The sequence below is a fragment of the Lepisma saccharinum genome, chromosome 9 (assembly GCF_977018435.1).
Source record: "Lepisma saccharinum chromosome 9, izLepSacc3.1, whole genome shotgun sequence".
Classification (NCBI taxonomy): Eukaryota; Metazoa; Arthropoda; class Insecta; order Zygentoma; family Lepismatidae; genus Lepisma; species Lepisma saccharinum.
The window spans coordinates 75,506,166-75,520,557 of record NC_139237.1 but is presented as its reverse complement, the minus strand read 5'-3'; the positions used below and the strand labels follow the sequence as shown (position 1 = coordinate 75,520,557).

Sequence of the window (14,392 nt, the reverse complement as noted above, 5' to 3'; positions counted from 1 at the left end):
CTAATATAAGCAGGATTTAAAGGGGCAGTCACTTTTCTACGGGGAAATTATACCCCCTCCTAATATAAGCAGGAATAAAGGGGGCAGTCACTTTTCTACGGGGAATTTGTACCCCCTCCTAATATTAGCAGGATATAAGGGGGCAGTCACTTTTCTACGGGGAAATTGTACCCCCTTCTAATATTAGCAGGATTTAATAGGGCAGTCACTTTTCTACGGGGAAATTATACCCCCTCCTAATGTAAGCAGGATTTAAGGGGGCAGTCACTTTTCTACGGGGAAATTTTACCCCCTCCTAATATAAGCAGGATTTAAGGGGGCAGTCACTTTTCTACGGGGAATTTGTACCCCCTCCTAATATAAGCAGGATATAAGGGGGCAGTCACTTTTCTCCGGGGAAATTGTACCCCCTTCTAATATTAGCAGGATTTAATAGGGCAGTCACTTTTCTCCGGGGAAATTGTACCCCCTCCTAATATAAGCAGGATTTAATAGGGCAGTCACTTTTCTACGGGGAAATTGTACCCCCTCCTAATATAAGCATGATTTAATTGGGCAGTCACTTTTCTACGGGGAATTTGTACCCCCTCTTTTAAGTGGGAATTGACAGGCAGTCATTTTTCTACGGGGATATTTTACCCCCTGCTTAATTGACGGGAACTGAAAAGGGCAGTCATTTTTCTCTGTAGAAAATTGACTGTACAGTCATTTTTCTACGGAGTCCAGATTCCCCGTCACGAAAACGGGGAATTTGGACTGCGTAGAAAATTGACTGTACAGTCACTTTTCTACGGAGTCCAAATTCCCCGTTACACCGGCAACAAAAACACTATACTGATTACAATACGTGGTGGGTAAAATATGTAAAACTTCGAATTAAATCCTATTTTCAATGGCTAGGGAAAGAGAGTGCACGTGACCGGAACTTAATGTTGAACTTCTATTACAAATGTTTACATGAGTTATGTATGCGATCTGGTGTCACCGAACATTATCCACAGATACAAAAATACAAAGCACAAATACTTACGTTGCAACGGCGTCACTTGGAGGGTATAAAGATAAGAACTACTCATGAGTCATCTTTGCAAGATGAACGAACCTCTCTATTTCACTATGTACAAACACAAAAACAAAAGAGAGCTCTATTGATAAATAATATTGTCGATTCCGGCAAAGATACACATAGAACTCAACAAGGTATATCACAAGCGTTTTACAAGTATTATAATAATTTGTATACTGGTAAAGAAGTAGATCAATTGGCTGTACAACAATTGCTCACCTCGGTATATAATTTTTTAACGGACGAAGACAGAACTTTGTTAGATAGTGACGTCACTGTCGATGAGGTGTATGAAGCACTGCGTACTTGTAACGTTAAGCGCACTCCTGGCAACGATGGCATAGGCTACCAATTTTATATACGTTTTTTTGATGTTATGAAACATGAATTGGTCAAGATAATACAAGATGCATTTCGAAACGAATGCGTGCTTCAAAATGAAGGTATAATTGTACTGATTGCCAAAAAAACGCGTCCGAGTGCAGTGACTGACTTTAGGCCCATTACTTTGTTAAACTGTGATTATAAGATTATGGCCAAAGTTTTGGCTAATAGACTGAAACCTATATTATCTTCCTTACTCAGTTCACGGCAAACATGTGTCAGTAAAACTCAAAATATATTTTCTACGGTGGCGGGTATACGTGATATAATGTATTATCATGAAATGCAACAAACCGCAGCTTGTATACTATCCTTTGATTTCACAAAAGCTTTTGATCTTGTAATTCACCAATATTTGTTTGAAGTACTTCGAGCCTATCGCTTCAGTGAAGCCTTTATATCTGTTTTGCAAAGTTTCTATAGAAAGGCAACCTCCCGTCTTCTTATCAATGGATTCGTGACTCCTGCAATACACGTGACGAGATCCATTCGCCAGGGGTGCCTCTTGAGTATGCTTCTCTTCGCTTTGACCTTGGACCCATTACTTCGATATATTCAGTGCCGAGCCCCACCGGCAGCGAGTGCTTTCCTTGAAACGCAAGTGTTTACATTCGCAGACGATTTATCAGCTTGTGTAACAACAACGACCCAGCTCCAAAATATACTGAATGCAATGTGTTTGTATTGTTCTGCCAGTGGAGCGGAAGTTAACATGACAAAATCAAAGGCTTTACCTGTTGGCAACTGGAAGCAAGACAATCCGGACATAGGGATAAAATATGTAAACGAACTCAAAATATTGGGCATAACTTTTCATACTAATGAATCCAGAATGCTGGATCTAAACTGGACGAAAATTGTAAGCGAAATCAGGTTACTGTGTTATCAAATGAGAGGAAGACAACTCAATTTAATTCAGCGTGTTTGGTTCCTACACACTTTTATTTTTAGTAAATTAAATTATGTCGCTCAAGTGTTGCCAATCACACAGCAATATCTCCGACAAATAAAGTCTGCTGTGGGATGGTTCATGTGGTACGGACATTTTTTTCGGGTACCATTCCCGATCATGTGCCAAACACAAATGACAGGTGGTCTAGAATTATGGAATATTGAAAATAAATGTAAGTCCCTATTTTTAGCTAGAAATTATAAATTGTACTTAATTGAACGGTCGATTACATCAATGTGGTTGCGTATATTTACCGATACGTTTCCACCGCAAAATCCACCCAACTTGTCTCGACTAACAAAGAGCCCTATGTATGTACGAAATTTTATACAAGAATGGAGTTATGTGGAGTTTCCCATGGACTTGAAGGAAAATACTCTGTCAAAATATTTGTATGAACATTTTCAACGACAACTTATTTTGCAGCAGAGTCGAATAGAGAAAAAAATTCCTAATGTTATTTGGTCAAATGTATGGCAAAATCTCCACAAGCCTTTCCTTGACACGGACATACGAAGTTTGTGGTATACCCTGGTGCATGATCTAGTTCCAACAAATGTTCGACTAAATGAAATAAAAAGACTGCCAACAAATGAGTGTAGACAATGCGGAGAGGTGGATACAAATGAACATCGCCTCACTACATGTAAAGGAATTTCAGAAATTTGGGCCTTTCTCCTTATGTGCCTTGCCAAAATATGTCGTATATCGCCACAATGCTTTCAAGCAAAAAATTGTATACTACCAGACTTCAAATATTGCCCTGTGAAGAAACAAAATGCCATTGTGTGGCTAATAGCACATACAGTATATTATATATATAGCAAAAAGTTTGAACCAAATATCACCCTATATACAATGTATCTTAAAAGATCTAGATGGAAACAATCAAATAAACAAAATGTCCGATTGTCACAATATTTTGGTAAATATCTGGATGTAATGTAATTGTATGTATACATGTAGGAAAAAAAATCCATAGATGTAAACAGAATAGTGAAATAAAACTTATATAAAAAAAAAGTGGCGCAATTGGTTATCGCACGGTACTTATAAGGGAGTATGTCTGAGCTATGCCGGCGTTGTGAGTTCGAGCCTCACCTGAAGCAATTGCTTTTTCCCCTATGGAATCTTTCTGTCATCATATTTAAAGAAGTGCAGAAGCTTCGATTCCAACAGCTCCAGCGGCGCAATTGGTTAGTGCACGGTACTTAAAAGGCAGTATCTCTGAGCTATGCCGGGGTTGTGAGTTCGAGCCTCACCTGCAGCAATATATTTTTCCCTCCTGGAATCTTTCTGTCATCATATTTAAAGAAGTGCAGAAGCTTCGATTCTAACAGCTCCAGTGGCGCAATTGGTTATCGCACGGTACTTATAAGGGAGTATGTCTGAGCTATGCCGGCGTTGTGAGTTCGAGCCTCACCTGAAGCAATTGCTTTTTCCCCCATGGAATCTTTCTGTCATCATATTTAAAGAAGTGCAGAAGCTTCGATTCCAACAGCTCCAGCGGCGCAATTGGTTAGTGCACGGTACTTATAAGGCAGTATCTCTGAGCTATGCCGGGGTTGTGAGTTCGAGCCTCACCTGCAGCAATTTAATTTTCTCTCCTGGAATCTCTGTCATCATATTTAAAGAATTGTAGAAGCTTTGATTCTAACAGCTCCAGTGGCGCAATTGGTTAGTGCACGGTACTTAAAAGGCAGTATCTCTTAGCTATGCCGGGGTTGTGAGTTCGAGCCTCACCTGCAGCAATAAATTTTTCCCTCCTGGAATCTCTGTCATCATATTTAAAGAATTGTAGAAGCTTTGAATCTAGCAGCTGCAGTGGCGCAATTGGTTAGCGCACGGTACTTAAAAGGCAGTGTCTCTTAGCTATGACGGGGTTGTGAGTTCGAGCCTCACCTGAAGCAATTGCCTTTTGCCCTATGGAATCTTTCTGTCATCGTATTTAAAGCACTGCAGAAGTTTCGACTCCAATAGCTCCAGTGGCGCAATTGTTTAGCGCACGGTACTTATAAGGCAGTATCTCTGAGCTATACCGGGGTTGTGAGTTCGAGCCTGACCTGGAGCGATTAATTTTTCCTCTCTGGAATCTTTCTGTCATCATATTTAAAGAATTGCAGAAGCTTCTATTGTAACAGCTTCAGTGGCGCAATTGGTTAGCGTACGGTACTTATAAGGCAGTATCTCTGAGCTATACTGGGGTTTTGAGTTGGAGCCTCGCCTCAAGCAATTACTTTTTCTTTGTTGGCATCGTTCTGTCTATATTTTCAATGCATTGCAGACGCTTTTATTACATCATTTCTGTGACGCGATTGAATCATCATCACTGCGAATCGATTGTTCATGGGCACCCAATAGCTTACATGCTCCACCTATCTCGGCTTGGGGAAACACGAGATTCCAGATTTTGCCGTCTTACGTCATCTCGAAGTACTGACGCCTGAGATTAACGGAATTACACCACATAAACAGTGCTGCGACGTTTATTGTCCCCTAATGTCAACTACAGTCTGTACCATATTATACGTGGGATACTGGCTTCACCACATCCCTGTGACAATTAACAGAAACATTTCAAAACGACCCCTGCAGGTTGACTCCCAAAGTGTATCATGCAAATCCATTAAAATTGCCTTTTGTTTCAACAGCGAGTGCACTAACAATATTTGAATACATAACATGAGAGCATAAATGCTTCATTTGGAGAAGGGGGGGGGGGTGGGGGTGGACATATGGAAGTACTCCCATTTCGCTTCTCGCTGATGGCAGGGATGGGAATTGAACATGTGATGAGTAAAAACAAAATGTCCGCAAATAACGAGATGCAAATCTTTAAAACAAACAAACACATACATTATCAACGCATGCTGTTTTAATTTGCCGTATTAATATCGGATGGGCATTTCCGAAGCAGCTCGAACAAACTGAACAATTGGAGATTTATATTTAAGTGTTATTATAAGGCTGGGCATTACAGAACCGGTTCAAGCTACAATTTGGTTCCAATAAATAGTAATAAATTGATGTTCACCCTTAAAAAATATTCATACGCTTTATGAAACGTATGCATTTATTTCCGTGTATTTCACCCTACTTTGGTGAACCTTTATATTGAACCGGGTCGGACCTGACCCAGACATAAAAGGAACATCAATGACACCGAGTTAGAGTAGCTAACAAAATACATTATTAGTACAATATTAGTAGTTATGTTATTATTTATTATTATTATTTTAACCAATCTGTCATTTATGCAAGATAAAAAAATTGCAAAGTTTTGTTACATAAATGTATTAAGAAAAATATATTAGCAATAGTTTTGACCTTCCCGTGAACATAAGTGTGCCAAGTTTTGCACGGGCACAATTAAGTATACCGTTCTGACTTTTTCTGGAATGCTTGACATTCTGGAACCAGATATAAAAGACTGAATGGGCCCGTGTCGCTTCTTGTCTGTCGAGAAGGGAGCTTTCAGACCGAAGCGACACGAGCCCATGGACGTCCGCAGGATTTTTTCCAGGGAGGGGCAAGCAAGGTATTATTTTTCCGGGGGGCATATTTTCCCCCATAATAGTGATGGCCCCTCAAAAAACACTATTTCAGTCTGAAATTATCATTTTTCTTCAACGAATCTATAATAATTAACATAAATGACTCTGACTGAAATGAAATTATGTGTGAAATGTATAATTTTTAGGTAGATATTCATTTTCCAGAGGGAGCCGTGTTCATGCACGAGCCCGTTCAGTCTAAAGCAAAACGTTCATGCGCGAGCAACAGGCCGAGACGACACGATGTATTGAGAAAAAGGCGCAGTACGACCTACACGCAAGCGACATGTGTCGCTTTGGTCTGAAAGCTCCCAAGACACGACAAACTTCCTACATGGCACCAGTGAGATTTCCTTCTTTCTACAATAAGCCGGTTCTGTTACAATAATATCAAATATTGATGGAAAAATTAATCATCTTAAAAATGTTTCCCCGAAATTCTCGGGGTCGAATCCCGGCTCATGCATGAATGTTCGTTGTTAATGCCCAGTCATCAATTATCGTCGCGATAAGTCCAAAGTGGCAGAAAAGCGACGCTAAACAAAGGACAAAAAACTGTCACTTATCAGTGTTAAGTCTACTGAGGGAATATGTGCAATTGAAAGTTAATAGTTTATGACATATTAGCAGATGACCAGTAAGGGTGTCAAAACTGACGCAAAACGAGGGCCGGCCGAAAACAAGGGGGGGGGGAGAACTAGGGTACTCACTCGAGGATCCACGCTTCTGGGGGACCCGCGCCTGATAAAAATAATTGTTTGTGTACCGTGTGGGATGTTTGTGCTTCCAACTAAGCAACTAACCTGATTTTCATGACTTCATGGGTTGTTTTGAAGTACTCCGAATTAATCAGATGATACTCTAAGCTAAGTACAACATAAAATCATGTTGAAATATACAAGTCAAAAATAGTTAATATGCAATATTAGTTTAATTATAAAATGAAATCATCAAGTGAAAATATTATTTTATATGAAATAATATAACTTTATTACAGCGTTCATATTCAATGAGGGGGAGAGAGAGGGAGAGAGAGAGAGAGAGTAAACAGAAGATAACTATGATAGAGAATTGTATTTGATATGATTAAAAATGGCCACTTTGATAGGCAATATTGAACACAGCTAGATTTGTAATGAACTATAATGAACACAAGAGGCACATCGGAAATGAAAAGAAACGATAACATAGGAACTGATTAGCCTCACATAATCCTTAGTTTTAACCTTCAACACATTCCGCGTATAGCTCTTAAGTAACAATACAAAAAATATAAATTAATTGCAATAATGAATATGCACGTACAGGACACCTGTACCTCAGCCTAAAGAACAAAAAGCTCTGATTTCTTTAAAATCTGAAAAATCTTTGATAATAAACCCCGCATATACGACCCAGGGCCCACCGAGGGCCAGCCCTGCATAAAGGCATAGTCCTTGAGTATTTCTATTAACGTAAGATTATTCTATTTCACTCAGTTCACCTCTGAGGACACATAGGATGGACAATTTCAAGTACCATATTCTTTTTTTGAAAAATAATTGCCAGGAGAATTTTCAGTCCTACGACTGTGATATACAGTCAGCCCTATGAAGGTTCAACTCACACGGAGACAGAATAAAAAGACCACTTTCCATCCGCATACTGCAAACATAATGCTCCCAGATTAAATTGTCAGGTGCTCGTGAAAGATATGTAAACAACGTGGAATATTTCCACATATCGCCAACCTCTTCACACTCAAACCTGTTGTATTCCCACATTATCAACACGAAAAATGACCAACAGATCAATATTAGCAAACGCAATGGGATTTACACCTGTGCTTGAACATGAATACACACTGCATTGATAGGGGAGGGGGGGGATGTTTAACGAACAAATCTACTCCTCAAACAGGCGCCAAATATCACTCAACAGATGAATCAAGTCTTTTGTTCAAGTGCAGATACCAGACATAAATTTTACTAAGATTTACAACGGTCAAGTTTAGAGAACATCATCAGAAACAGAGAGCTCATTGGCAAAATTTCCCTGAGGTGGCAGAAAACATAACAATTGTGCTGCCACCTGAAAATGGAGGGAATAAGACAAATTGTTCAATGTCAGGTTCCGTTCAAACTCTCAACCGTGGCATAGCTCAGACATATGGTCTTATAAGTACCGTGCGCTAACCAATTGCGCCACTGGAGCTGTTGAAATCAAGGCTTCTGCAATGTCTTAAATACGTAGAGAGAACGATGTGACAGAGGAAAAAGCAATTGCTCCAGGTGAGGCAGAAACTCACAACCCCGGCTTAGCTCAGACATACTGTCTTATAAGTACCGTGCGCTAACCAATTGCGCCACTGGAGCTGTTGTAATCAAGGCTTCTGCAATGTCTTAAATACGTAGAGAGAACGATGTGACAGGGGAAAAAGCAATTGCTCCAGGTGAGGCAGAAACTCACAACCCCGGCATAGCTCAGAGATACTGTCTTATAAGTACCGTGCGCTAACCAATTGCGCCACTGGAGCTATTGCAATCAAAGCTTCTGCAATGTCTTAAATACGTAGAGAGAACGATGTGAGAGGTAAAAGGCAATTGCTCCAGGTGAGGCTCGAACTCACAACCCCGGCATAGTTCAGAGATACTGTCTTATAAGTACCGTGCGCTAACCAATTGCGCCACTGGAGCTGTTGTAATCAAGGATTCTGCAATGTCTTAAATACGTAGAGAGAACGATGTGAGAGGTAAAAAGCAATTGCTCCAGGTGAGGCTCGAACTCACAACCCCGGCATAGCTCAGAGATACTGTCTTATAAGTACCGTGCGCTAACCAATTGCGCCACTGGAGCTGTTGTAATTAAGGCTTCTGCAATGTCTTAAATACGTAGAGAGAACGATGTGAGAGGGAAAAAACAATTGCTCCAGGTGAGGCTCGAACTCACAACCCCGGCATAGCTCAGAGATACTGTCTTATAAGTACCGTGCGCTAACCAATTGCGCCACTGGAGCTGTTGTAATCAAGGCTTTTGCAATGTCTTAAATCCGTAGAGAGAACGATGTGAGATGTAAAAAGCAATTGCTCCAGGTGAGGCTCGAACTCACAACCCCGGCATAGCTCAGAGATACTGTCTTATAAGTACCGTGCGCTAACCAAATGCGCCACTGGAGCTGTTGCAATCAAGACTTCTGCAATGTCTTAAATACGTAGAGAGAACGATGTGAGAGGTAAAAAGCAATTGCTCCAGGTGAGGCTCGAACTCACAACCCCGGCATAGCTCAGAGATACTGTCTTATAAGTACCTAGCGCTAACCAATTGCGCCACTGGAGCTGTTGTAATCAAGGCTTCTGCAATGTCTTAAATACGTAGAGAGAACGATGTGAGAGGTAAAAAGCAATTGCTCCAGGTGAGGCTCGAACTCACAACCCCGGCATAGCTCAGAGATACTGTCTTATAAGTACCGTGCGCTAACCAATTGCGCCACTGGAGCGGTTGTAATCAAAGCTTCTGCAATGTCTTAAATACGTAGAGAGAACGATGTCAGAGGAAAAAAAGCAATTGCTCCAGGTGAGGCTCGAACTCAACACCCCGGCATAGCTCAGAGGTACTGTCTTATAAATACCGTGTGCTAACCAATTGCGGCACTGCAGCTGTTGTAATCAAGGCTTCTGCAATGTCTTAAATACGTAGAGAGAACGATGTCAGAGGGAAAAAAGCAATTGCTCCAGGTGAGGCTCGAACTCAACACCCCGGCATAGCTCAGAGGTACTGTCTTATAAATACCGTGTGCTAACCAATTGCGGCACTGCAGCTGTTGTAATCAAGGCTTCTGCAATGTCTTAAATACGTAGAGAGAACGATGTCAGAGGGAAAAAAGCAATTGCTCCAGGTGAGGCTCGAACTCACAACCCCGGCATAGCTCAGAGATACTGTCTTATAAGTACCGTGCGCTAACCAATTGCGCCACTGGAGCTGTTGTAATCAAGGCTTCTGCAATGTCTAAAATACGTAGAGAGAACGATGTGACAGGGGAAAAAGCAATTGCTCCAGGTGAGGCTCGAACTCACAACCCTGGTATAGCTCAGAGATACTATCTTATAAGTACCGTGCGGTAACCAATTGCTCCACTGGAGCTGTTGTAATCAAGGCTTCTGCAATGTCCTAATTACGTAGAGAGAACGATGTGAGAGGGAAAAAAGCAATTGCTCCAGGTGAGGCTCGAACTCACAACCCCGGCATAGCTCAGAGATACTGTCTTATAAGTACCGTGCGCTAACCAATTGCGCCACTGGAGCTGTTGTAATCAAGGCTTCTGCAATGTCTTAAATACGTAGAGAGAACGATGTCACAGGGAAAATAGCAATTGCTCCAGGTGAGGCTCGAACTCACAACCCCGGCATAGCTCAGAGATACTGTCTTATAAGTACCGTGCGCTAACCAATTGCGCCAGTGGAGCTGTTGCAATCAATACTTCTGCAATGTCTTAAATACGTAGAGAGAACGATGTGAGAGGTAAAAAGCAATTGCTCCAGGTGAGGCTCAAACTCACAACCCCGGCATAGCTCAGAGATACTGTCTTATAAGTACCGTGCGCTAACCAATTGCGCCACTGGAGCTGTTGAAGTCAAGGCTTCCGCAATGTCTTAAATACGTAGAGAGAACGATGTGAGAGGTAAAAAGCAATTGCTCCAGGTGAGGCTCCAACTCACAACCCCGGCATAGCTCAGAGATACTGTGTTATAAGTACCGTGCGCTAACCAATTGCTCCACTGGAGCTGTTGTAATCAAGGCTTCTGCAATGTCTTAAATACGTAGAGAGAACGATGTGAGAGGTAAAAACAATTGCTCCAGGTGAGGCTCGAACTCACAACCCCGGCATAGCTCAGAGATACTGTCTTATAAGTACCGTGCGCTAACCAATTGCGCCACTGGAGCTGTTGTAATCAAGGCTTTTGCAATGTCTTAAATCCGTAGAGAGAACGATGTGAAAGGTAAAAAGCCATTGCTCCAGGTGAGGCTCGAACTCACAACCCCGGCATAGCTCAGAGATACTGTCTTATAAGTACCGTGCGCTAACCAAATGCGCCACTGGAGCTGTTGCAATCAAGACTTCTGCAATGTCTTAAATACGTAGAGAGAACGATGTGAGAGGTAAAAAGCAATTGCTCCAGGTGAGGCTCGAACTCACAACCCCGGCATAGCTCAGAGATACTGTCTTATAAGTACCTAGCGCTAACCAATTGCGCCACTGGAACTGTTGTAATCAAGGCTTCTGCAATGTCTTAAATACGTAGAGAGAACGATGTGAGAGGTAAAAAGCAATTGCTCCAGGTGAGGCTCGAACTCACAACCCCGGCATAGCTCAGAGATACTGTCTTATAAGTACCGTGCGCTAACCAATTGCGCCACTGGAGCGGTTGTAATCAAAGCTTCTGCAATGTCTTAAATACGTAGAGAGAACGATGTCAGAGGGAAAAAAGCAATTGCTCCAGGCGAGTCTCGAACTCAACACCCCGGCATAGCTCAGAGGTACTGTCTTATAAATACCGTGTGCTAACCAATTGCGGCACTGCAGCTGTTGTAATCAAGGCTTCTGCAATGTCTTAAATACGTAGAGAGAACGATGTCAGAGGGAAAAAAGCAATTGCTCCAGGTGAGGCTCGAACTCACAACCCCGGCATAGCTCAGAGATACTGTCTTATAAGTACCGTGCGCTAACCAATTGCGCCACTGGAGCTGTTGTAATCAAGGCTTCTGCAATGTCTAAAATACGTAGAGAGAACGATGTGACAGGGGAAAAAGCAATTGCTCCAGGTGAGGCTCGAACTCACAACCCTGGTATAGCTCAGAGATACTATCTTATAAGTACCGTGCGCTAACCAATTGCTCCACTGGAGCTGTTGTAATCAAGGCTTCCGCAATGTCCTAATTACGTAGAGAGAACGATGTGAGAGGGAAAAAAGCAATTGCTCCAGGTGAGGCTCGAACTCACAACCCCGGCATAGCTCAGAGATACTGTCTTATAAGTACCGTGCGCTAACCAATTGCGCCAGTGGAGCTGTTGCAATCAATACTTCTGCAATGTCTTAAATACGTAGAGAGAACGATGTGAGAGGTAAAAAGCAATTGCTCCAGGTGAGGCTCGAACTCACAACCCCGGCATAGCTCAGAGATACTGTCTTATAAGTACCGTGCGCTAAACAAATGCGCCACTGGAGCTGTTGCAATCAAGACTTCTGCAATGTCTTAAATACGTAGAGAGAACGATGTGAGAGGTAAAAAGCAATTGCTCCAGGTGAGGCTCGAACTCACAACCTCGGCATAGCTCAGATATACTGTCTTATAAGTACCGTGCGCTAACCAATTGCGCCACTGGAGCTGTTGTAATCAAGGCTTCTGCAATGTCTTAAATACGTAGAGATAACGAAGTGAGAGGTAAAAAGCAATTGCTCCAGGTGAGGCTCGAACTCACAACCCCGGCATAGCTCAGAGATACTGTCTTATAAGTACCGTGCGCTAACCAATTGCGCCACTGGAGCTGTTGCAATCAAGCTGCAATATCTCAAATACGTAGAGAGAACGATGTGAGAGGTAAAAAGCAATTGCTCCAGGTGAGGCTCCAACTCACAACCCCGGCATAGCTCAGAGATACTGTCTTATAAGTACCGTGCGCTAACCAATTGCGCCACTGGAGCTGTTGGAATCAAGCTGCAATGTCTTAAATACGCAGAGAGAACGATGTGACAGGTAAAAAGCAATTGCTCCAGGGGAGGCTCGAACTCACAACCCGGCATAGCTCAGAGACACTGTCTTATAAGTACCGTGCGCTAACCAATTGCGCCACTGGAGCTGTTGTAATCAAGGCTTCTGCAATGTCTTAAATACGTAGAGAACGATGTGAGAGGTAAAAAGCAATTGCTCCAGGTGAGGCTCGAACTCACAACCCCGGCATAGCTCAGAGATACTGGCTTATAAGTACCGTGCGCTAACCAATTGCGCCACTGGAGCTGTTGTAATCAAGGCTTCTGGAATGTCTTAAATACGTAGAGAGAACGATGTGAGAGGTAAAAAGCAATTGCTCCAGGTGAGGCCCGAACTCACAACCCCGGCATAGCTCAGAGATACTGTCTTATAAGTACCGTGCGCTAACCAATTGCGCCACTGGAGCTGTTGCAATCAAGACTTCTGCAATGTCTTAAATACGTAGAGAGAACGATGTGAGAGGTAAAAAGCAATTGCTGCAGGTGAGGCTCGAACTCACAACCTCGGCATAGCTCAGAGATACTGTCTTATAAGTACCGTGCGGTAACCAATTGCGCCACTGGAGCTGTTGTAATCAAGGCTTCTGCAATGTCTTAAATACGTAGAGATAACGATGTGACAGGGGAAAAAGCAATTGCTCCAGGTGAGGCAGAAACTCACAACCCCGGCATAGCTCAGAGATACAGTCTTATAAGTACCGTGCGCTAACCAATTGCGCCACTGGAGCTGTTGCAATCAAGCTGCAATGTCTTAAATACGTAGAGAGAACGATGTGAGAGGTAAAAAGCAATTGCTCCAGGTGAGGCTCGAACTCACAACCCCGGCATAGCTCAGAGATACTGTCTTATAAGTACCGTGCGCTAACCAAATGCGCCACTGGAGCTGTTGCAATCAAGACTTCTGCAATGTCTTAAATACGTAGAGAGAACGATGTGAGAGGTAAAAAGCAATTGCTCCAGGTGAGGCTCGAACTCACAACCCCGGCATAGCTCAGAGATACTGTCTTATAAGTACCTAGCGCTAACCAATTGCGCCACTGGAACTGTTGTAATCAAGGCTTCTGCAATGTCTTAAATACGTAGAGAGAACGATGTGAGAGGTAAAAAGCAATTGCTCCAGGTGAGGCTCGAACTCACAACCCCGGCATAGCTCAGAGATACTGTCTTATAAGTACCGTGCGCTAACCAATTGCGCCACTGGAGCGGTTGTAATCAAAGCTTCTGCAATGTCTTAAATACGTAGAGAGAACGATGTCAGAGGGAAAAAAGCAATTGCTCCAGGTGAGTCTCGAACTCAACACCCCGGCATAGCTCAGAGGTACTGTCTTATAAATACCGTGTGCTAACCAATTGCGGCACTGCAGCTGTTGTAATCAAGGCTTCTGCAATGTCTTAAATACGTAGAGAGAACGATGTGAGAGGTAAAAACAATTGCTCCAGGTGAGGCTCGAACTCACAACCCCGGCATAGCTCAGAGATACTGTCTTATAAGTACCGTGCGCTAACGAATTGCGCCACTGGAGCTGTTGTAATCAAGGCTTTTGCAATGTCTTAAATCCGTAGAGAGAATGATGTGAGAGGTAAAAAGCAATTGCTCCAGGTGAGGCTCGAACTCACAACCCCGGCATAGCTCAGAGATACTGTCTTATAAGTACCGTGCGCTAACCAAATGCGCCACTGGAGCTGTTGC

General features: G+C 42.6%; 1 protein-coding gene and 28 non-coding genes across 29 annotated transcripts in view; 1 reads left to right on the top strand and 28 right to left on the bottom strand.

Moving 5' to 3' along the window:
• LOC145992738 (tectonic-2-like) overlaps positions 1-14,392 on the bottom strand; it is a 619,016-nt gene that overhangs the window by 35,128 nt on the left and 569,496 nt on the right. The window lies entirely within an intron of this gene.
• On the top strand, positions 4,062-4,153 carry TRNAL-UAA (transfer RNA leucine (anticodon UAA)). Its single transcript is given in 2 exon segments — positions 4,062-4,099; positions 4,118-4,153. It is a non-coding gene; the product is annotated as a tRNA-Leu (tRNA).
• On the bottom strand, positions 8,540-8,631 carry TRNAI-UAU (transfer RNA isoleucine (anticodon UAU)). Its single transcript is given in 2 exon segments — positions 8,540-8,575; positions 8,594-8,631. It is a non-coding gene; the product is annotated as a tRNA-Ile (tRNA).
• On the bottom strand, positions 8,700-8,791 carry TRNAI-UAU (transfer RNA isoleucine (anticodon UAU)). Its single transcript is given in 2 exon segments — positions 8,700-8,735; positions 8,754-8,791. It is a non-coding gene; the product is annotated as a tRNA-Ile (tRNA).
• TRNAI-UAU (transfer RNA isoleucine (anticodon UAU)) lies at positions 8,860-8,951 on the bottom strand. The gene is given in 2 exon segments: positions 8,860-8,895; positions 8,914-8,951. It is a non-coding gene; the product is annotated as a tRNA-Ile (tRNA).
• TRNAI-UAU (transfer RNA isoleucine (anticodon UAU)) lies at positions 9,020-9,111 on the bottom strand. The gene is given in 2 exon segments: positions 9,020-9,055; positions 9,074-9,111. It is a non-coding gene; the product is annotated as a tRNA-Ile (tRNA).
• Positions 9,180-9,271, bottom strand: TRNAI-UAU (transfer RNA isoleucine (anticodon UAU)). The gene is given in 2 exon segments: positions 9,180-9,215; positions 9,234-9,271. It is a non-coding gene; the product is annotated as a tRNA-Ile (tRNA).
• Positions 9,340-9,431, bottom strand: TRNAI-UAU (transfer RNA isoleucine (anticodon UAU)). The gene is given in 2 exon segments: positions 9,340-9,375; positions 9,394-9,431. It is a non-coding gene; the product is annotated as a tRNA-Ile (tRNA).
• On the bottom strand, positions 9,823-9,914 carry TRNAI-UAU (transfer RNA isoleucine (anticodon UAU)). The gene is given in 2 exon segments: positions 9,823-9,858; positions 9,877-9,914. It is a non-coding gene; the product is annotated as a tRNA-Ile (tRNA).
• TRNAI-UAU (transfer RNA isoleucine (anticodon UAU)) lies at positions 10,145-10,236 on the bottom strand. Its single transcript is given in 2 exon segments — positions 10,145-10,180; positions 10,199-10,236. It is a non-coding gene; the product is annotated as a tRNA-Ile (tRNA).
• On the bottom strand, positions 10,306-10,397 carry TRNAI-UAU (transfer RNA isoleucine (anticodon UAU)). Its single transcript is given in 2 exon segments — positions 10,306-10,341; positions 10,360-10,397. It is a non-coding gene; the product is annotated as a tRNA-Ile (tRNA).
• TRNAI-UAU (transfer RNA isoleucine (anticodon UAU)) lies at positions 10,466-10,557 on the bottom strand. Its single transcript is given in 2 exon segments — positions 10,466-10,501; positions 10,520-10,557. It is a non-coding gene; the product is annotated as a tRNA-Ile (tRNA).
• TRNAI-UAU (transfer RNA isoleucine (anticodon UAU)) lies at positions 10,785-10,876 on the bottom strand. The gene is given in 2 exon segments: positions 10,785-10,820; positions 10,839-10,876. It is a non-coding gene; the product is annotated as a tRNA-Ile (tRNA).
• Positions 10,945-11,036, bottom strand: TRNAI-UAU (transfer RNA isoleucine (anticodon UAU)). Its single transcript is given in 2 exon segments — positions 10,945-10,980; positions 10,999-11,036. It is a non-coding gene; the product is annotated as a tRNA-Ile (tRNA).
• On the bottom strand, positions 11,105-11,196 carry TRNAI-UAU (transfer RNA isoleucine (anticodon UAU)). Its single transcript is given in 2 exon segments — positions 11,105-11,140; positions 11,159-11,196. It is a non-coding gene; the product is annotated as a tRNA-Ile (tRNA).
• Positions 11,265-11,356, bottom strand: TRNAI-UAU (transfer RNA isoleucine (anticodon UAU)). The gene is given in 2 exon segments: positions 11,265-11,300; positions 11,319-11,356. It is a non-coding gene; the product is annotated as a tRNA-Ile (tRNA).
• On the bottom strand, positions 11,587-11,678 carry TRNAI-UAU (transfer RNA isoleucine (anticodon UAU)). Its single transcript is given in 2 exon segments — positions 11,587-11,622; positions 11,641-11,678. It is a non-coding gene; the product is annotated as a tRNA-Ile (tRNA).
• Positions 11,909-12,000, bottom strand: TRNAI-UAU (transfer RNA isoleucine (anticodon UAU)). Its single transcript is given in 2 exon segments — positions 11,909-11,944; positions 11,963-12,000. It is a non-coding gene; the product is annotated as a tRNA-Ile (tRNA).
• Positions 12,229-12,320, bottom strand: TRNAI-UAU (transfer RNA isoleucine (anticodon UAU)). Its single transcript is given in 2 exon segments — positions 12,229-12,264; positions 12,283-12,320. It is a non-coding gene; the product is annotated as a tRNA-Ile (tRNA).
• Positions 12,389-12,480, bottom strand: TRNAI-UAU (transfer RNA isoleucine (anticodon UAU)). The gene is given in 2 exon segments: positions 12,389-12,424; positions 12,443-12,480. It is a non-coding gene; the product is annotated as a tRNA-Ile (tRNA).
• Positions 12,545-12,636, bottom strand: TRNAI-UAU (transfer RNA isoleucine (anticodon UAU)). The gene is given in 2 exon segments: positions 12,545-12,580; positions 12,599-12,636. It is a non-coding gene; the product is annotated as a tRNA-Ile (tRNA).
• On the bottom strand, positions 12,701-12,791 carry TRNAI-UAU (transfer RNA isoleucine (anticodon UAU)). The gene is given in 2 exon segments: positions 12,701-12,735; positions 12,754-12,791. It is a non-coding gene; the product is annotated as a tRNA-Ile (tRNA).
• On the bottom strand, positions 12,858-12,949 carry TRNAI-UAU (transfer RNA isoleucine (anticodon UAU)). Its single transcript is given in 2 exon segments — positions 12,858-12,893; positions 12,912-12,949. It is a non-coding gene; the product is annotated as a tRNA-Ile (tRNA).
• On the bottom strand, positions 13,018-13,109 carry TRNAI-UAU (transfer RNA isoleucine (anticodon UAU)). The gene is given in 2 exon segments: positions 13,018-13,053; positions 13,072-13,109. It is a non-coding gene; the product is annotated as a tRNA-Ile (tRNA).
• Positions 13,495-13,586, bottom strand: TRNAI-UAU (transfer RNA isoleucine (anticodon UAU)). The gene is given in 2 exon segments: positions 13,495-13,530; positions 13,549-13,586. It is a non-coding gene; the product is annotated as a tRNA-Ile (tRNA).
• On the bottom strand, positions 13,655-13,746 carry TRNAI-UAU (transfer RNA isoleucine (anticodon UAU)). Its single transcript is given in 2 exon segments — positions 13,655-13,690; positions 13,709-13,746. It is a non-coding gene; the product is annotated as a tRNA-Ile (tRNA).
• Positions 13,815-13,906, bottom strand: TRNAI-UAU (transfer RNA isoleucine (anticodon UAU)). The gene is given in 2 exon segments: positions 13,815-13,850; positions 13,869-13,906. It is a non-coding gene; the product is annotated as a tRNA-Ile (tRNA).
• On the bottom strand, positions 14,135-14,226 carry TRNAI-UAU (transfer RNA isoleucine (anticodon UAU)). Its single transcript is given in 2 exon segments — positions 14,135-14,170; positions 14,189-14,226. It is a non-coding gene; the product is annotated as a tRNA-Ile (tRNA).
• On the bottom strand, positions 14,295-14,386 carry TRNAI-UAU (transfer RNA isoleucine (anticodon UAU)). Its single transcript is given in 2 exon segments — positions 14,295-14,330; positions 14,349-14,386. It is a non-coding gene; the product is annotated as a tRNA-Ile (tRNA).